Source organism: Saimiri boliviensis, chromosome 13, assembly GCF_048565385.1.
Source record: "Saimiri boliviensis isolate mSaiBol1 chromosome 13, mSaiBol1.pri, whole genome shotgun sequence".
Lineage (NCBI taxonomy): Eukaryota > Metazoa > Chordata > Mammalia > Primates > Cebidae > Saimiri > Saimiri boliviensis.
Window position 1 is genome coordinate 19,112,733 of NC_133461.1, and position 5,041 is coordinate 19,117,773.

The 5,041-nt window shown below is 44.2% G+C and overlaps 1 pseudogene; it reads right to left on the reverse strand.

The window, feature by feature from the left end:
• Window positions 1-2,239: 2,239 nt before the first annotated feature.
• On the reverse strand, window positions 2,240-4,039 carry LOC101045028 (putative ribosomal protein uL10-like; annotated as a pseudogene).
• Window positions 4,040-5,041: the final 1,002 nt, after the last annotated feature.

Sequence of the window (5,041 nt, forward strand, 5' to 3'; positions counted from 1 at the left end):
GAGAGAGAAAACAAGCAGCTTCTGGGTAACTGAATCGCATCGGGCTGCTAGAATGTGCTTAATTCTTGATGCGAAAAGGCAGGCAGGGAGACTGGTACTGGGCTGGGGAGGCGGGTGACAGGCAATACTAGCCAGACACCCACTGCCTTTCCAAGAATTCTAGGCTCTAGTGAGCACCCAGATACTTCAAGAGCAATATCACATCGAATCAAACGGAATACGGGAAGACACAAACGTATTTTAACGAAGACCATCACCTGCTGTAACATTGCCACTGAAGTCACATGGGTGAAGATGCAAATTTTTCTGAAATTTTCATTTCTTTAACGATTGTTTGTTTTAGAAGGCTGTCATTAGTTGCCAGGGTTCTTTGTAATACTAAATACTGTTCTCTTTCACATTTGTGAAAAGACTAATTGGATCTTTCATTTGCAGATGTATGAAGATTGAGATACTTTGCACTAACTGGTCAAAACCGTCCCTCCCTGTTCTGGCTCTGTTGTGTCTGGTGGCTAGTGAGCACAGGTGGCCCGGAGGGGCTGTTTGTCCAGACCACCTGTGTCTTTTATGTAAATTAGCAGGCCACCTAGAAGTGGTTTATCCTGAGTGATGAGTGAAAATCAAGATAGTTAATATGACCTGAGTCCTTTTACGGACTTTTCTAAAATGCAAAACGTCAAAATGCGAAAAAAAAGAAAAAACTCATCATAGTGATTTGATAGCAAATATCAGAATACCTAACTGAAAATGTATTAAGCAAGAGGAGTTTATCACCTTAGGATGAACACTCCATGGGTAGTGAAGTCCAAGCTTGGTTAACTCAGCAGCTGAGGCTGTCAGCCTTTCACTCTGCCTCTGTCAGCAGAAGGGAAGTCACTCGTAATTTCAAGGTGTCAATCACAGTTTCACACACCCAACAAGCCAGGGCAGAAAAGTAGTATTCTTGCCCCAACCCAAGATTCTATTTTCTGTGATGAAGAAGGATCTTTTCGAACTTCAGCATGTGTATGGAAAGTGGCTGTATTATAAGAAGGAAGGGAATGGCTGCCAGGTAGAGACACTAGACTTTAGAGATTCCACTGGCATTTCCACCAGACCCCTGTGAGGAACTATGATTGCCCTCCTTTGCAAGTTTGGAAACAGAAAGCTCCCAGGATTCCAGTGGCTTATACACAGTTGGTGGGAATGAAAATTAATTCAGCCACTGTGGAAAGCAGTTTGGAGATATATTTACCATTCAACATGGTAGTAATTCCATTACTGGCTATATATCCAAAGGAAAACAAATCATTCTACCAAGAAGACACCTGCCCTTGTGTGTTCATCACAGCACTACTCATAGTAGCAGAGACATGGAATCAATCTAGGTGCCCATCAATGGTGGACAGGATAAAGAAAATGTGGTGTCCGGGCACGGTGGCTCATGCCTGTAATCCCAGCACTTTGGGAGGCCAGGGCAGGTGGATCACAAGGTCAGAGATCGAGACCATCCTGGCCAACATGGTGAAACCTTGTCTCTACTAAAAATACAAAAAATAGCTGGGTGGAGTCGCGCATGCCTGTAGTCCCAGCTACTTAGGAGGCTGAGGCAGGAGAATTGCTTGAACCTGGAAGGTGGAGGTTACAATGGGCCAGGATCATGCCACTGCACTCTAGCCTGGTGACAGAGTGAGAATCTGTCTCAAAAAAAAAGAGAAAGAAAGAAAGAAAATAAAATGTGGTACATATACACTATGAAATAGTACAAAGCCATGAAAAGTATGAAATCATGTCATCTGCAGCAGCATGGAAGCAGCTAGAGGCCATTATCCTAAGTGAATTAACACAGAAACAGAAAAACAAATACCAAATGCTCTCATTTATAAGTGGTAGCTAAACTTTAAGAGCACATGGAGATGAAGACTGGAACAATAGACATCTACTAGAGGGACTGCTGGAGGGGGAGGGACGTGGTAAGGACTGGAAACCATACCTATTGGTTACCAAGCTCACTCCCTTGGTACTGGAATCAGTCATACCCCGAACCTCAGCATCATGCAATATGCCTGTGTAACAAACCTGCATATATATCCCGAGTCTAAAATAAAAGGTAAAGTAATAAATAAAATAAAGTGGAACAACATTCCCCCAATTTAATTTTTTAAATTAAAACAAGATATAATTATGTCATGAATTGGCTACATATATATATACACTTTTTTTTTTTTTTTTTTAAGAAGTAAGCCTTTATTTCCTTGTTTTGCAAATAAAGCTGGCCGAGTTGGTTGCTTTTTGGTGATTAGTCAAAGAGACGAGATCCTATATCCTTGTCCGACTCCTCCAAATCTTCCTTGGCTTCAACCTTAGCTGGGGCTGCAGCAGCAGCAGGAGCAGCAGTGGTGGCAGGGGCAGCAGCTGCAAAGGCAGATGGATCAGCCAAGAACGCCTTGACCTTTCCAGCAAGTCAGAAGGTGTAATCAGTCTCCACAGACAAAGCAGGACTCATTTGCACCCACTGATGATAGAATGGGGTGCTGATGCAACAGCTGGGTAACCAGTCTGCAGACAAACACTGGCAACGTTGCGGACACCTTCCAGAAATCCAGGATGCAGAGCTTCCTCTGTGATGCCAAGCACTTCAGGGTTATAGATGCTGCCATTGTCAGACACCTGCTGGATGACCAGCCCAAAGGAGAAGGGAGACATGCTGAGCATGTTCAGCAGCATGGCTTCGCTGGCCCCCACTTTGTCTCCAGTCTTGATCAGCTGCACATCACTCAGGATTTCAGTGGTGCCTGGAGATTTTAGTGATGTTACCTAAAGCCTGGAAAAAGGACATCTTCTCGAGGCCCAGACCAGTGTTCTGAGCTGGCACAGTAACGCCACATGGGGCAATGGCACCAGCACAGGTGACCTGGCATTTTATTGGCTAGCAGCATGTCCCTGATCTCAGTGAGGTCCTGCTTGGTGAACAAACACAAGCCCATGTTCCCCTGGATACGGGGCACCAGTTTCCCCAGAGCTGGGTTGTTTTCCAGCTGCCCTTGAATGGCCTTGCGTCTCATGGTTTCTTGCCCATCAGCACCAGGCTCTTCCCTCGGAGGAACATGCAGATCTGTTGCATCTGCTTGGAGCCCATATTGTCTGCTCCCATGATGAAGCATTTCGGATAATCATCCAAAAGTTGGGTGATCTTACAGAAGCAGTTGGTCTTCCAGGTCGACCTGTCTTCCCTGGGCATCGCGACAGTGTGTGAGGGATAGCCGCATAGGATTTAAAGACGATATCACTTCCACGAGGAGCCTGGCAGGAGAGAAAAAAAGATACTGTTCGCAGGCGGCAATAGCTCTCACAGCCTAGCTCCTGATGCTGAGTGTGAAGATTCTAGATATCCCGTTAGTGCTCCCAGAGCTATTGCCACCTGTCATTTAACTGGGATGACAAGAGATGGCGCTGTGAGCTCAATAGAAAGAGAAGACGGTAGGCTTGGAGCCACCTCCCAACTTATCCAAGGCCACCAACATGCAACGCCTGGGATTTTTCCGATTTCCTTTCTCATTCCTTTAAAGGCTTTCCCAAATCCCAGATAAATGCCCATACCAGAGTACATAACTACATCGTGAATTGTTTTCTTCTCATCCTTAGAAGGGACTCAGCTCCCAGAAATACATGATGTAAAACTGCAAGGAAGACTGAGCAAATCCTGTGAGTTTCCAGTTTTGCTGGAAAAGGGGACTAGCAGGGATTGGGGGTTCTTTGGAAAGCTGTGACTGTCTTACGTGATAACCTGCCATAAATGACAAAGTTGGGTATGGGCAAGCCAGAGGAAAACAGAGGAACCAAAACAAAAAGCAAACAGCAGTAATCGGCCCCATACATCATTGCTGAGCTCTTGGGAGAATCTAAATCTTCTGCTTTCATGCGAGAAACACATTTGTCTTACTTTGTCCAGCTGTTCACAGAATGTCGCATCACTTTGACCATGGGATCGCTCCATTGAAAACTAAAATCTCATTCAGCTTCAGTCTTTTTATCAGTTTCTCAGTCACATTTTCTTTCTTTCTGCCATGTTAGGACCAGAGACGCTCCCTTAAACAAAAAAAAAAAGAAAAGAAAAGAAAAGAAAGCAATAACTTTTCTGAGATAGAGTGGGTAGAAGGCAAAATGATGAAGGAAGGATGGAGCTAATTTCACATCTGAGGTGGCGCCAGCTCTTTATGGGCTCCATGTGGAATTCATGTGAATTACAATTAGAAGATGTTTACTCACAAGAGGCTCTCCTCCCTCAGGCATATTTTAACTCTAACCCTAATTTCCACTTTCACCCTCTTACCCCAGACCAATTAGCAAGCTTACGAAAATAAACATAATTAGGAAGATGAAATCATAAGGCCAAACACATTAAATAATGCATTCATATAACTTACAAGTCGAAGGCCCTTAGCAATGCTTCAGAACAAGCTTTCTGCCATGTCATTGTGATTAAGAGATTCATGTGATGAGAAAATGTTTGTATCCTCAAAGGAAGATCTTGGCATCCCATTTCTCTGGGAGGTAAGTTAAAAAAAGAAGAAAAAAAAATGGTTGGATGAAAGAAGGGCCTATTGATTAAGCTGGCATTTAGACTAGGAGTTTTCTGGATTCATTACATTTTCATCACACAAATTGCTTTAGACATTTTTTAACTTATTTGAAGACAGGCTTAGTGGCACGTGCTGGTACTCCCAGCTACTTGGGAGGCTGAGGTGGGAGGATGCCTTGAGCCCAGGAGTTTGAGGCTGCAGTGAGCAGTAATGGCTCCACTGCACTCCAGCCTGGTGGATAGAGCAAGGCCCTGTGTCAAAACCAAACCAAACAGAAAGCAATTTATTTGCAATCAAGTTTTGGAGCATTTTGAGAGTGGGTCTAGTTCTCTAGAACAGCCCTTCTGGTAATGCCCAACCTTCCCAGAAATAAATTCCTTCATTAAAGCAAACCAGTTTCTGCGTTTCCTGTTCGGGGGGTAACATCTGGTTACCATTCTCTGGGTACGTCCGAAGAACCAGCATTACATTGACACAGA